At 48.9% G+C, this 14,984-nt stretch overlaps 1 long non-coding RNA gene across 1 annotated transcript; it reads right to left on the reverse strand.

Annotated features, from left to right (window-relative positions):
* Positions 1-4,538: 4,538 nt before the first annotated feature.
* On the reverse strand, positions 4,539-12,991 carry LOC144734645 (uncharacterized). Its single transcript, XR_013588531.1, has 3 exons — positions 12,782-12,991; positions 6,505-6,566; positions 4,539-5,116 (listed from the first exon to the last, which is right to left on the reverse strand). It is a non-coding gene; the product is annotated as an uncharacterized LOC144734645 (long non-coding RNA).
* Positions 12,992-14,984: the final 1,993 nt, after the last annotated feature.

The raw sequence follows: 14,984 nt of genomic DNA on the forward strand, positions 1-14,984 counted from the left end.
AAAAACAAGAATATGAATCCCTGCAGTCACGAAAGCTTGAAATCAAAATTTTAAAACCAATTTAGATTTTAAATTTTCGTGACTGCAGGGATCCATACTCTTTGGTTCTTTCGGTAAAGTCACAGCAAAAAACAATTGCTGAAGTGGGCAACTCCCACTTTTTTGCTGTGATTGTCCCACCTGATGACAGACGCTTGTGTTGCGCCCGAAACGTCGTGATTTCATTTAATTTATTTTATACCCACGTGACTTTACCGAAAGAACCAAAGAGTCTTTTAAAACCACTATTTATTTGAGCAGGTAAGGCCCCACTGAGCTGTAGAGTTCTTTTTCAGAAGCGACATGGCTATCACAAATGATAGCCCAAAGCAGTGGCTGATATCTGATTTAATGACTTCTCTTCCCTCCCTGTGGAGCACACAGCCGCAACAAGCCCACGCCATGCCGGACGGTCTTGAGCAACTTTCTCCGCTTCACCCCAAGACGGACACCCCGTGGTCTTTCCGTGGTCTTGGACGGTGCCGTCACCAGGCGATCTACGGCCTGCCCCGTGGTCTCTTCCCGTGCGGTGTCCACCTTGGGCGGTCTTTGCTATGGACTTTTAGTGGCCGAAAACACAATGTTTCGCTCCGGATGATCGCTGCAAAGTATGCAAAGTATGATCTGTGTTTTGATTTAGCGCGCTGATCTTAAAGGTGCATTGAAAAATGTTGATACTCCGACTGATGCTCCTGCTGTTGTGGAGTGACTCATGCAGCCAGCTATGGCTGCAGAGTTTGGTAGTACATGTTGTTTACGTCGTTTATTGTGAAAATTCGGTCACAGTTCCTATGACCACTGCTTCATTGCTTTTATGGCTTTATTTTGGTGATTTTCGAAAAGTTTTTTAGTTTGGCCATGTTTGTTTGTTGTAGTACAGAGTTAGACTGATGGCCTTAATCTAAGTTGTCTTGTGGTTGTTGTTGTTTGACTTGTATCCCACTGGGATATTTGCACAGGGTTGGTGTACGGTGATTTTTTCTGCAATATTTTGCTGTCTTTTCTTGATTTTCTGTTTGCACGTAGTCACATTTCACTTTAAAATGTTTTCTTGTTCATGTTTTTGTTTTTTGTTTGTTGCGGTTGCACCCGATTCAAGAGCCGAATGGCTCACAGGGCTATACCTAATAAATGAACTTTGAACTTTGGGTTCCATTCTCAGCACCTGTCCCAGCCACCCGAGTCTTCTCTCCGTTGTGTCCCCCCGCGTTGTGCGTGTTGAATTGGTCCTGATTTACGGGTCCCGGTTTGAAATCTTGTTTGGCCAGAAGATGCGACAGATATTCCTCAGGCAGTCGTTGCGGAAGGTTGATGGGGAGTTCACGTCTACCTTGGTGGTCCTCCAACTTTCACTATTGTACAGCAGCACTGATTTTTAAATCCTTTATAATAAGTTTACTTGCTTGCTTGCGCGCTTACGACCGTGCAAATCTTTCGGTCGTTTTTTAAACCACTTCCCGTGATCCAATCGAGCTGACATTTTGCACACAGACTCGTTGTGCGTGACAATTTATTTTCGTGAAAAAAATGTTTCCTAAATTTTCCACTTTTTAGGAAGAAAAAAAATTCATATTTAATTTAAAATACCAATGTGATAAAAATGAAACTCTTACTCAAGAAAAACAGAAATGAATAATAAAATAAAACCGATGCCACGCATATAAAGGATTTATAGTGAAAAACTTTGTTTTTACGGGTTAATTTTTTACATGACTGGCGCCTGGGGCCTATGAGCAAGTACAATGATTTGTCTACTTACGAACGAGCTCGGTTGCAGAGGTCTGTTCATAAGTCAATTTGTTCGTAAATACAACTTTACTCCTCTCGATTCCAAACACGTTGTACAGCGTGTACACTAAACACGGGGAATGGCTTTAAAGGTTATATAATTTCCTGTAGATGTAGATGCCACTGGTTCGTCACGTTCTGCAGATGTAGATGACACCACCGCCATCTATTGTGCGGCGGTTGAACTTTACAACTCTCGGTCCGAACAGGCAACTGGACATACGGACCAAAAGATTTAACTACACATATTTGTACCATCTTATTTGACTGGTACTATTCTACTTTACCGAGTGTTGACATCCGCAGCGTTTAACAGCACTGCCTTTTCGTATTTGGATTGTCAGCCAACACCGGTTAAGTCGAGGTGCACGGATTGTTCTCTTGTAGCCCCGCCCACCCCCCCAACGCGTTCCATTCATTGGCTACCGCATTCAGATAAGCCCCTCTCCCCCTCCCCCTTAACTTGTAGTTAAGAGCTTGTCTCTTGGAATTTTGCCTCACTTGAGACAGTAAATCTAGCTGTGACGGTCCCACCTGATGACGAAGACTTGTGTTGCCTCCGAAACGTCGTGATTTATTATTTTATTTCTATGATTATTGCTATTATTTTATTATTTATTTTTACCTACGTGAAAGAACCTAAGAGTATGAATCCTTGCAGCCACGAAAGCTTCAAATCTCTGAACGTCCGTAAGTCGAATGTTCGTAAGTAGAGCAATTCCTGGAGGCAGGACTAACGTCAGTGAGCGAAGGAGGGCACTCACCGTTGTGGGCGGGGATAGCGACTGAGCGGTGGGCGTGGTCATGTAAAAGTAGGCGGGGACTGGCAGAGGCTGCCAGCTCGCCATGTGGTCGGGTTGAGCCTCCTGGAAATGTGGTGGCTTTTGAAATCGTCTTGGTTCTTTCGGTAAGGTCACGTAGAAGGAAAATAATAAAATAATAAAAATAAAACATAATAAAATAATTCTCACGACGTTTCGGTCACAACACAAGCAGCCGTCTTCAGGAGAACCAAGACGATGAATCCCTGCAGTCACGAAAGCTTTAAATCGGTTTTTGAAATTTAACTTAATTTAAATCAAAATCAATGAAGCAAGAGGCAGAGAAGAGACGAAACAAGAGGGCATAGAATACACTTCCATTTATTGGTCCACAGTGGACTTGGGTTAAGTGAGTGTTCGTAGCTACGACAATTTACAATATTTTTGCGGTTTGTTAAATGCGTGTGTAACTATTTGAGGGGGATTACTGCTCAGACACCGAGGTCAACCTCTGACTTAACAGCTGGGCTATCGGTCACGTGACATCTCCGGTGTAGAATGCACACAGGAAGTATGCCGGGATGCCCCGTGTCAACTTCACTTTTTTATCATTCTTTTCTGCGCAATGATAAAATAAAGCAGAGCAATTTTGGCCGAATATTTGGCGGTGGACATTGGCTGTGTGGGGATGTCTCTCTCCCCAGCGTGCGCACACACGGGGCACTGGATTGTGAGGCCACATCTTGCTGATGAGACCCAATGAAAATGAATAGCAGTTCTTCTGTCTGTGACAATTGTGTCATCAGTTTATCAGCCCACAGCTACCTGATGAGACTGATACATTAAATGTTGATATGTATACTTTTTTATATAATTGTTTAAAAGGGGCGTTCAATTGAGTGATGGATTGTTGCGATTCAGAGTCCTGATTAGATTTAAGAATCAATTAATTTTTTTACATTGCACCCATGGTGGCTGCAGGGGTCACATGAAACCCATCAGCAACAAGATAATCCGTGCTGTATTGTATACGAATTGTGAAACATCAGTTCTTACAGACGCGATTCATTATCGCACGTGTCGTGTGCTTAAGAACTGGTATTGTTATTAATTGATGCATCATTATACCTTTACTTTTGGTCTGCTACCCATTCTTACATGGTCCCTTTGATGCATGGATCATGAGTTGAATAATAAACATTGATCAATTAATCGATTAATCGTCAAGAGGCTTTACTTAGATCCAACACCCTCTGTAAATGAAGACAACCCCCACTACAGAGCAGGTTAGTGCATGCAGGCACACATACAGCAATGCAGCCAAACGTTCAGCTCTTGAGTTGGTGGTCTGGACAAGGCTGAGAACGTCGTACACGCGACGTGGCGATCGTATGCCGTGGTCTCTCGCCTGAGCGACACCAACTTTGGCTCCGTGCCACCGAATCACGGCCAATTATATTCCTTCAGTTGTGCGTGTTACGAATTACATTTCTACTACGGTGATGATGCCTGCTCAACGCGCAGTAGGCGTTCGTGACAAATATTTTCCATGATAGAGGTTTTTTTTGGGTCAGATCGCACGAATATAAATGTGTCGTTAAAGCCGAAACAGCAGGAGGATTTCTGCACAATTCTGGCTGATGAAGTTGCTTGTTAAATTTCGATTTAAAGCTTTCGTGACTGCAGGGATTCATCTTCTTGGTTCTTTCGGTAAAGTCACGTAGAAGGGAAATAATACAATTCATTCAGACGCTGTCTTTCCGACAGACCTGTTCTTCACCTGAGGACGGCTGTTTGGGTTGTGGCCGAAACGTCGTGAGAATTGTATTTTATTATGTTTTATTTTTATTATTTTTATTATTTCCCTTCTACGTGACTTAACCAAAAGAACCAAGAAGAAGTTGCTTGTTGTAATTACCGGCGAAACGTCACGCTACTCGAATTGTAAATGTCGTCGTGTGTTTAACTCTCCAACACACAACCGGTGTGCTGAACGAGTAACGAATTGCCACGTTTGTTTACGTGACAAACATTACTAATTGGCTGTGTCGGGTGGTGGCGGGTTTAACGACACATTTATATATTTATGCGATCTAACCCAACACAAAAAAACTCCACTTATGGACCGAAGCCTGTCGTGCCTTCCCGCTGCTTGTGAGCCGCACGCACGCACACATTCCATGTAAACCCATTGCCATTCGCACCGGCCGAGGCACTCCAATAACGATCGGTGGAGGGCAACGTTGCCGCAGCTACTCCGCTAAGTGTTGACAACTGGGGCGACGACGGCGACTGACGACGATGCGTGGCCGTCTCGTGCGTGTCTGGCGACGGTCTCCGCGTCTCCGGACGATTGCATCTCGGTCGGGAGGTCGGTGTGGGAGGGAGGGAGGGAGGGAGGAGGGGGTGGGAGCGGCAGGATTGTGTTGGTCTCAGTCACGCCGCTTGACGTACACGGCGAGTCCCACGACCGCCACGAGCCCCAGGGCCACCAGGCCCCACTCCTTCGTCGAGAGGCCGAAAAACTTCTGCAGGAGGGAAGCGGGAAAAGACGCACGCCACCGTCGATTCAGCGGCCCGGAGAGAGAGGGGGGCAATTTCGCGTTTGGCCACGGAGGGATACTGAGCGAGCGATCGTGATGGAATGATGGGTTTTTTTGCAGGGTTAGATCGCGTGAACGTGCACGTGTTGTAACCCCCTCCATCAGACGCAGACAATTGGCTGTCTGCCTGATGATGCCGGTTGTGATTACTGGCGAAACGTCGTACTCAGATTGCAAAAGTTGTGGATTTGCTCTCCAACACACCGCGAATTGGCACGCTTTATCTACGTGACACAACTTACTAATTGGCTGTGTGGGATGGTGGCGGGTTTAACGACACATTTACATAATTACTCGATCTAACCCAACAGTAAAAAAACCCTCTGTTATGGATGATATCGGTCGCGAAAGCCTACCACGTGGTAAACTGGTAAGGTTTGTCACGCGAAGAAAATGTGCCAATGTGTTACCACTTCACCGCCACCGGTCGTGTTGGAGAGTAAACCCACAACATTTACCATTTGAAGAACGACGTTTCGCCGGCGATTACAACAACCAGCTTCATCGGGCGACAAGCCAGGACCTGTCGACGACGCATTTATATTCACGCGATCTGAACCCAGCAAAAACTTAATTTCGAATAACGCTGGTGGCGAAAGCGTACGCGCTAAATCGGCGATCGAGCTCGCTCCAGGCGCGCTACAACCAGGGCACGACGAATCGGGGAGACTGCCCCGGGCCCCGCGCCTTGGGGGGGGGGGGGTGCGCTTCAACGTGACGGTGTCAGATGTAATTCTTCCGGTTTAGTTTGAAGGTGTGTGCCCAGGGCCCTGCACCCCCCCCCCCCCACTATGGACAGTCCTGGTTGCGAGCAGCACGATTCATATTCTGACCGTAGCTGGGGGGGGGGGAGGGGGTCTTGACTGCGGGCTGTGTCACCACTTTGTCGACCACCTTCCACCGAGATCTCTACCGTCAAACCCCTCGGGGGTCAATCGACGACCTCGCGAGTGGTCGAGGGAGACAGTGCGACAGCTGGCGATGTGGTCACAATACGCAGTCGCACCAGAGTCGAGTTTTGGTTGAGTTGTTTCTTCTTCTATACGAATCGTCGAATCGTAGTCAAGACCCGCGGAAGGAAATCTCTACTCTAAGTTAAAGAGCCGTACCGGACGTCCCGGAGCCCACGAGAGAAAAAAACGTGGCTTGCCGATAAGGGCAACGAACGAACCCTCGGGTCGTTAATTCCGTCGATTCTCTGAAGGGTAAACAACAAAAAATCACGAAAGTTTTACGCTTAAAGTTTCATACGCGTGGCCGCGTGTCCGCGTGCTGCCCCCCGTGGCCGCGTGTCCACGGCGCCGCCGCTTTACCTCGGGGCCCCCGTTAGCGGCGGGCTCCCCGTCCATGTGCTCCACCTCCACCCCGTCGTGTCCTAGAGGGCGACATCAACATGGACGATGACAACTCACATTTGTAAAACTATTTTAAAAAAACATAAACTATGTTTTAGTTTATTTTACCAGATAAGTGCCCGCTGAGCTCTATACAGATCTTTTTCAGAAGCGACCTGGTCGTCACAAATGATAGCTCAACGAAGTGGCTTATCAAGTGGGAAATTATAGCAGCCAAATACTCTAAACGCGTGTTTTTAAATGTGGAGGGACAAACCGGAGGACCCGGAGAAAAATCCACACGACCACGGGGAGAGAAACGTGCAAACTCCAAATATACAGCAGCAGCAAGCGTCAGGGTCGAGATCGAACCCACGACCTCCTGTATACCAGGCGAGGTAGTTAACATCTCGCCACCATGGCGCCCCAATAGTACTGCGCCTAATCGCGGAAACAAACGTGTCGGAGCGCAGAGACGCACAAGGAGAGGGGAACGGGACGGACCGAGAAAGGGGATGAGAGGAACACCGAATTAAAGCACGGGTGGTGGTGGTGGCCTGTAACCCAGCGAGGGTTGATGGGTCACACAAATACTGCGACACTCCTTTCCCATGGACGTCGAGGAGGAGGAGGAGCCATACCCTGACTTACACCATTGGAACCTCATTTGCCAGTAGCAAAATATGATAATTGTTTTTTTTACCCTTTTATCTGGCAACAAAACTGACACCTTTTTTTACAAGGAGTCATGTTTGCATTGACCACAATACCTGCAGTCGGAATGCAAACAAAAAACATAACTCTGATAATGTATGCACTGTCCTTGAAATTGATTGGTCCACACTCGAGACAGCTTTCCTTAGAGCCCAGTCTCACCCTGGTGTTGGACCAGATGACGCCAAAAGGCGCACAACTCAAAGACAATGCACCATCAGAGTATGAGAGCTCGGGGTGAGCATTTACACCATTGGAACCTCATTTGTCAGTAGTTGTGCGCCAGGGTAAAAACAACAATTACATACCCTGACTTTCCAGGAGATTAAGGTTCAGCACAACAAACGTGGACACCACCTGTTCAATCTGTATGGGATAGAGTGTTTCCCCCTCACATGTGTGTGGGGGTTACGGGTGGGGGGGGGGGAGATCCTGGGAAGCAAATTCTGGTTGTCAACAACGGTGTTCGTGCCGTACAAGGGTTTGCGATTACGTTTAGGAGTAGAATTAGGTCTGTAATTACGTCTCGGACCAGGGTTAGGCCTAGGATTATGAGCAGGGCTCGCATTAAATATTTGATTATGGCCAGGATTAAAGGTTCGAGCTATGACTACCTCTTGAACTCTTGTTTTGGGCTAAGATAATTAATTACAAGGGACGAGATTACGGCTGGGATTGTATCTCGAGCCAGGCTCGTGACTCGGATTCGCTTAATGACCTTTGGTGGGGGGGGGGGGTGGGGGGCGTGGTAGTATTACGGTTGCGGTTAGGGCCATGGGCGATGATATGCGAGACTAATTGCCGCCTGTTTCCATCTGTACCTCCGATTAGCACCGCTTGGCTACGTACGGTGAGAAAAAAGTTCAACGTGCAGTTTTTTTTTTATTGGGTGGAAATTGCGAACAATAGCCGCATCAGACACGAGTACATATAATTATATAATCGGCGTAATCATTGGGTTCGCTGCAGCTCAATGACTCAGTAGTGCGTACAAGGCGAGTGGTAAAGTTAGGAACCCACTGGTTCCACCAGCCCACAGGGGATTATTGTGTCCGTCCGTCATGCAGGGAGGGTCTGGGTGGGGAGGGAGGGGCTGGGTGGGGAGGGGAGGGTGGGGAGGGGCTGGGTGGGAAGGGGAGGGGCTGGGTGGGGAGGGGCTGGGTGGGGATTGTGGGGAGGGGCTGGGTGGGGAGGGGCTGGTCACCCCGTGGTGCCCTTATAAAACTCAACGTTTAACCTACTCACGCCGGCTTGTGCCCGCCCTCACAGTCGGGCATATTTGCGGAATACACCACGCCGTCGTTGACCCTGGCCATTGACCGAGCAACCCAACGTTCCTACCAGCTCCCTCCGCAGGGATGTGTTAAGATGTCCATGTGTGTGAGCTTGTCATTTGATGGCCTGAAGACCAGAATCGGTCATTTTGCCGACAATGTGTTCATCGGGGAGGCAGTTCCGTATGTGGACAACAGAGTTAAGTGGAGCTTCTGTCCGGGCAGCAACGTTCTGGCAACTGGGGGTGGGGGGGGGTAAGAGCGAGGGCTTGGCAGGGTTGTGCATTGTCGGGTGGTACGGCGTCTTTCATATGGGGGTGGAAGCATGGACTGAAGGTCTGTGGGGGGGGGGGGGAGTGGTTGGTGTGCATTTTTGTACAATGATAATATTGAAGGTGTGTGTGGGGGCAGTGGTTGGTATGCATCTGGTACATACATACACACGTACGAGGATAGAGTGTTGGTCTCTCTCGTAAAATGCATGGGTTTTCTCTGGGCGCTGTGGGTTTCTCCCTACTTGTAAAATAATAATAATAAACACAACCCATCTCATTAATCGGATGAAAACTGCTTGAAATCATAAAATAAACAATGGAGCGGCAGGAGCCTCTGGAAAAGAAATCATACCACTCTGTGTGACTCTCTTGGATGGATAAATGAGTAAAGTGTCATAATTATGATGTTTCTACATTTGGAGTTTGCATGTTCTCCGTGGTCGCGTGGATTCTTTTTTCTTTCTCTCCGGGTCCTCCGGTTTGTCCCTCCATGTTTAGAAATACGCGCTGAGATGATTTCGCTGCTATAAATGCGCACGTGATGATAGGCCACGTAGTTGAGCCGTCATTTGCAAAACAAGGCAAAAGCTCAGTGGAGCCTTTCCTGGTAAAAAAAACAAAAAATATTTTATTTATTTGTATATTTCGAACAGGTAATGTGTTTAGCTTTACTATAATTTGCACTTCCCATCGTGTTTTTTGTTGTAAAGTTTGACCCCGTACCCTTAAGGGGCCGTCCATAAATGACGTCACGCGATTTTGGACGATTTTTTATCCCCCCCTCCCCTCGTCACACGGCGTCACAAAAAGTCAGACCCCCCCCCCCAAATATGACCGTCACAAAGCTCTGCTCCCCCCCCCCAAATAAAACATGCTTCAAATCGCTTTAAACTATTGTCATTGTAGTGCGTATTTAATGTGGCGCTGCACTCTGATGTTGTAGGAAAAAACATGTATTAAAAAGTCGATTTAATTAAGTAGAACGTATTGTCTATATTTATTTAAAGTTGCGCATTTTGATGTGACGTCACATTTCTCAACCCCCCCCCCCCCCCCCCAAGCTCGTCACACATCGTCACAAATTTCGATTTAAAGCTTTCGTGACTGCAGGGATTCATCTTCTTGGTTCTTTCGGTAAAGTCACGTAGAAGGGAAGTAATAAAATAATACAAATTAAACATAATAAAATAATTCTTACGACGTTTCGGCCACAACACAATTAGCCGTCTTCAGGTGTTTTATTTTTATTATTTTATTACTTCCCTTCTACGTGACTTTACCGAAAGAACCAAGAAGAAGGATCGTCACAAATGTCTGACACCCCCCCCCCCCCCCCTAGGTGCGTGACGTCATTTATGGACGGCGCCTTACTGGACATCTGTCGGGTAAAAAAAATAGTAGCTCATTGGATTTCTCCTGCAGTTGCAATACCGATTCGCTGACCGCTAGGTGGGGCTAAGCGCCATTTCAGTACCAGGGACAGCGCCCTTGGTCCTGAACTACAAACTCGAAACCTCGCCTCCGCGGTCGTCTCCAAGGCTGGGAGACTCGTTTGCAACACAGTAACGATGCGTTGTGTGAAGGTTGTTTGTTGTTTCAATTTACGATGCTAAGCAATTCGTTGTTGGTTGGTGGTTAAATGTCACTATTGTCTCTAACATACACTCGGCGCGGTTAACATATACAGCAGCAGCAGAGGCAGCAGCAGCAGCAACAACAGCCACCATTCGTCACTAATTATCGACGGTGACGCCGCCACAGCCCCTGTGCCAGGCTAGGTGCACTTGAAGGGGACAGGAATTGTCGCAAGCTCGCTGGCAGGAGGTCAAACAGCATACGCTGTGGCCGTGAGAGAAAAATGTATCCACCTAACTGGTCATTTATACGGTGGGTTATTCAACAATTGCCATTCTTTGTGTAGAGTGGATATTACAGACTCGAGTGTGCATATTAAAGAATGTCGTGTTGATATTACATACTCGAGTGTGGATATTACAGACTCTAGTGTGTATATTACAGACTTCAGTGTTGATATTACAGACTCGAGTGTTGATATTACAGACTCGAGTGTGGATGGATATGACACAATCTCTACTCAATGCTGGTCCCGATACGCAGCGAGTGTTCTGCAGGCCGCACATTGCAAACGAGCATCTAAATGTGGGCGTGTGTGTTTAAGAACATGTAATATGTAATGAGCAAATGTCGTTACCATCCTTACATACTTGGGGTCCACGTCGCGCCCGAATACGAACGCATCTCTAGAGATAAATCTATTATTGTTTTAAGAATATTTGACGATCGCGATGGGAGGGCTGGCGCAGTGAGTGGTGGCGATAACGCACTGCGCTAAAACTGGCGACCTGAGTTGTATTCCGGGTCACGGCTGACATCGCTGGGGACGGGGGGGGGTGACCTTCACCGATAGGCATCGATCAGCGTGGTGACGTATGGCTATGGAACGAAACTCCCACGACCGACGCGGGAGGGGAGGGCTTCGTCCACGAGTCTGCTGACAAATCGGGCCGTGAATTGTTGTGGCCATTTACGACGACGCGATCATCGCTCGGGGAACGCCACGCGTTCGAGAGCGAGGCCACCAACCATGAGAGACGGAGCGATATCAAAACCAGTGCAGGCGCGAGGTGGATCATCAACATCGCAGGATCGTGTTTAGTGGTGGTGGTGGTGGCGGCTTCCGGGAAGCCTTCATCCAGCAGTGGATTGGCCAAGTCTGATGGCGATGCCGATGGCAGTGCTCGTTATCTCGTTCGCGCATTCTCCGGGAGAGCCTCGGTGCGTTTAGGTATTTTTTGGTCAGTGGGACGGAGCAGGATCGCGCCGAGCACTCTCGAAATTGGTGAAATAAAGGATCTTCATCCATCCGCCCATCATGAAGAGGACCGATACACACACACACACACACCCACACACCTACACACACACACCTACACACACATCCACACACACACACACACACCGCGCAGCGTGGCGCGTACAGTGAGCGCAAGGGATGTGGAGGGACCCTATCGGTCATTTTCTGCGCGTTGTGACGAAAAAAAAAAACCACAACAGCCGCCATTCGCCAGTAAGTGGCGTTGACGTCACCACGACGCCCGTGCCCGGCTAGGTTCACTCTGAGGCCACGTTAAGTGCGGAATGCCCGCCGGCAGGAGATCGCGGGATAGACCCGGGTGCCACGGGCTCACTGAGATGACTGGTAGATGACTGGTAGATGCACCAGCCGTGCTTCCACCCAGCGCTAACTCGCTGCATTTTATCTTCCCGGCGTTCCGCTCGTTGTTGTGAGCGTCTCTCCTCCGCCGCCCTCCGTTGTTGGCTGGAGGGCGACTGCCTCCAACTGCTCAGCAGCAGCAGCGTCCTTCACGAGCCCTCCCTACACCGCAGAGGTCGATCTCGACACGGCTGAGTTAGCGGTCATCTCCAAGTCCCACTGGGGCTCAACGTCCTCCCGTACCGCATCAGCTCCCGTCCCTTCTCTAGGACTAAACAGAAGCCGCTTGGGCTGGGCATGCGGTTTCTACACGACGCAGGCAACGCAAAGACAAAGATGACCTGTATAGCCTTAACATACTGTAGGGGCAAGTGCTGTTAGCGAGCACCTATAAAGGCCGGCATGGCACACGATGGGGTGGGTGACCAGCACCACGCCCGGCCGCCTTGGTCTCCCTAGCGGCGATGTTTACACACCGCACCAGGTACAGTACTAATTTGAGGTTGAGTCGACCTAGGGAAAGCCCAGGGCCGGTACAGATAATCGTCATCGATGTTGGCCGTGAGCGGGAATCGAACCCGGGTCGCCAGGTTCGTAGCGCAGCGTAGCGCTAACCGCTACACCACCGCTCTCCTCCCCAGGCAACACTCCCCACAGGCAACAGACGCAGACACACACAGGCACCTCCCAACGTCCACCCGCACAGGTCGCGTTGTGCGTGGCACAGAGAAAGCTCACGGCCGTCGCCCGCCGCTCACCGGCGCTCTTGCTCTCTTTGGCGTCGGCCCCGACGCCGGAGGAAGCGCTCTTGCTGGGATTCATCTTGTGCCCTCCGTGTGCGTTGTATCTCTCCACCGTCGCTTGCTGGAGGTCGCGGCCGCGATGCAATACTCGCAGAGACCAGGCTGCGTCGCTCCTTCTTCCAAATGGGCGTGTGTGACTTCTGCGTGTGACTTCTGCGTGTGACCGTGTGCGGCTGTGTGTCTGTGTATATATATGTGGATGACGGGGGAGCGGTGGTGCAGCGGTTAGCACGCTGCTAGGAAACCCGGCGAGCCAAATTCGACGAAATGTCCAAACCGGTCGTGGGACCCTCCCCTAAGTCGACTCGGCCTTAAACGAGTACCTCGTGCGGTGTGTAAAAAAAACACATCGGCACTGGGGAGACAAAGGCGGCCGGGCGTAATTTTTCGCCACCGTTCCTCGCGGTTGCGCCTGGGTGCAATACTGACCGAGGCCAGGCTGCGTCCCTGCGTCCCACGGGCGTGTGTCGCCGGGTGTGATTGTGCATTTACCCTGCACAGTACTTACTGTACACGGTTAAATAAGAATAAAGCAATGGGGGAGCGGTGGCGTGGTGGTTAGCGCACTACACGGAGGGGCAAGAGGAACATGGTGGGTTAGGGAACAAACTCGGATATCGATTTGACGGTTGATGAAGGCGAGTGACCTTGGGCAAACCTTTTATCCAGCAGAACATTGATTATGGCCGGTGATTAAAACGATGATATCCAGCAGTGGATTGATGATGGCTTGATCGATCCAATGTTGTTGATGGACGTGTTGCATAGGGGGGAGAGAGGGAGGGTGAGCGGTGGCGCAGTGATTGACACACTCCGCGATGATCTGCTGAGAATTACAGAGAGACCAAAGGGACCAAGGGAGTCAGAGAGGATAGGCAGACGTAATATAAACCCTTTATCAACGTGTGCTTGGGAATAAATAAAGCCACCCTCCTATAACCCAGCAGTGGATTGACCATGGCTGATGACGATGACAAATATGTAACCGCAAACACAGACATAATTTCAACCGTGATGATGGGTACAAACTGAGTAATCATTGGAAAGATGTTATTAACCATGCAAAAAAGATTTAACTACACATTTTTGGAACATCTTATTTGACAGGTACTATTCTACTTTACCGAGTGTTAACATCCCCCGCGTTTAACAGCACTCTCCTGTTTTGTATTTGGATGGCCACCCACACTGGGTAAAACATAATGTGCAGTGTCGTTCTCTTCTAGCATCATGTGCAACTTTAGCATGTGACCTGTTGTTCTCTTTTAGCCCCGCCCCCCCCAATACGTTCCATTCATTGGCTACCACACTCAGATAAGCTCCTCCCCCCCTCCTCCCCCCTTAACTTGTATTTAAAAACTTGTATCTTGGAATCTCTGCCTCACTTGATACAGTAAATCTAGCTGTGACGGTCCCACCTGATGACGGAGACTTGTGTTGCCTCCGAAACGTCGTGATTTATTATTTTATTTCCATTATTACTTTTATAAATTTTAATTTTATTTTTTACCTACGTGACTTTACCGAAAAAAACCTAAGAGTATGAATCCTTGCAGTCACGAAAGCTTCAAATCTAGAAATGTATCCGCGCCACGGATTGTCGCGGCTGAAGGGGTCACCTTGCGATAGGGCGACAGCAGGGGGCGCTGCTGCCGTGCCAAGGGCGCTGGGTGACTCAGCACCTCGGACAGCGACGGCTCGAGGACCAACGCCGCCATCGTCGAACGAGAAGCGTGGGGGCAGTCAGGGGGGGAGGGGGCCTTGATGATATAATTGTTTACAGCCTGTCCATGCCGTGTCAGTCTTGGGAGTTGTTTGACCATACTTCACCGAGAGAGAGGTCCCAGAACTTTTTTTTTATCTTTCACTCGTCGCTGATGTGAGTCGTCGCTGGGACCGAACTCGAGTAGTCGAGTTCACAGTGCAGTGTACAAACCCACAGCGCCACTGCTCCACTCCCATAACAATAATGCCACCATTAAAGCCTGAGTAAGTCTCAAGACTTGCTTACAGGAAGATCCTGCATTGGGATGTTTGGCTAAATTCCATTAATGAGTATTTTGCTTATGGGAGAAAACGGGAGTACATGGAGGACATCGACCATGCACACCAGGGTTTAAAACTCAAAAGTCCCTTATAAAACTGAACGTTTAACCTA

This window comes from Lampetra planeri, chromosome 52, assembly GCF_965212315.1.
Source record: "Lampetra planeri chromosome 52, kcLamPlan1.2.h2, whole genome shotgun sequence".
NCBI lineage: Eukaryota > Metazoa > Chordata > Hyperoartia > Petromyzontiformes > Petromyzontidae > Lampetra > Lampetra planeri.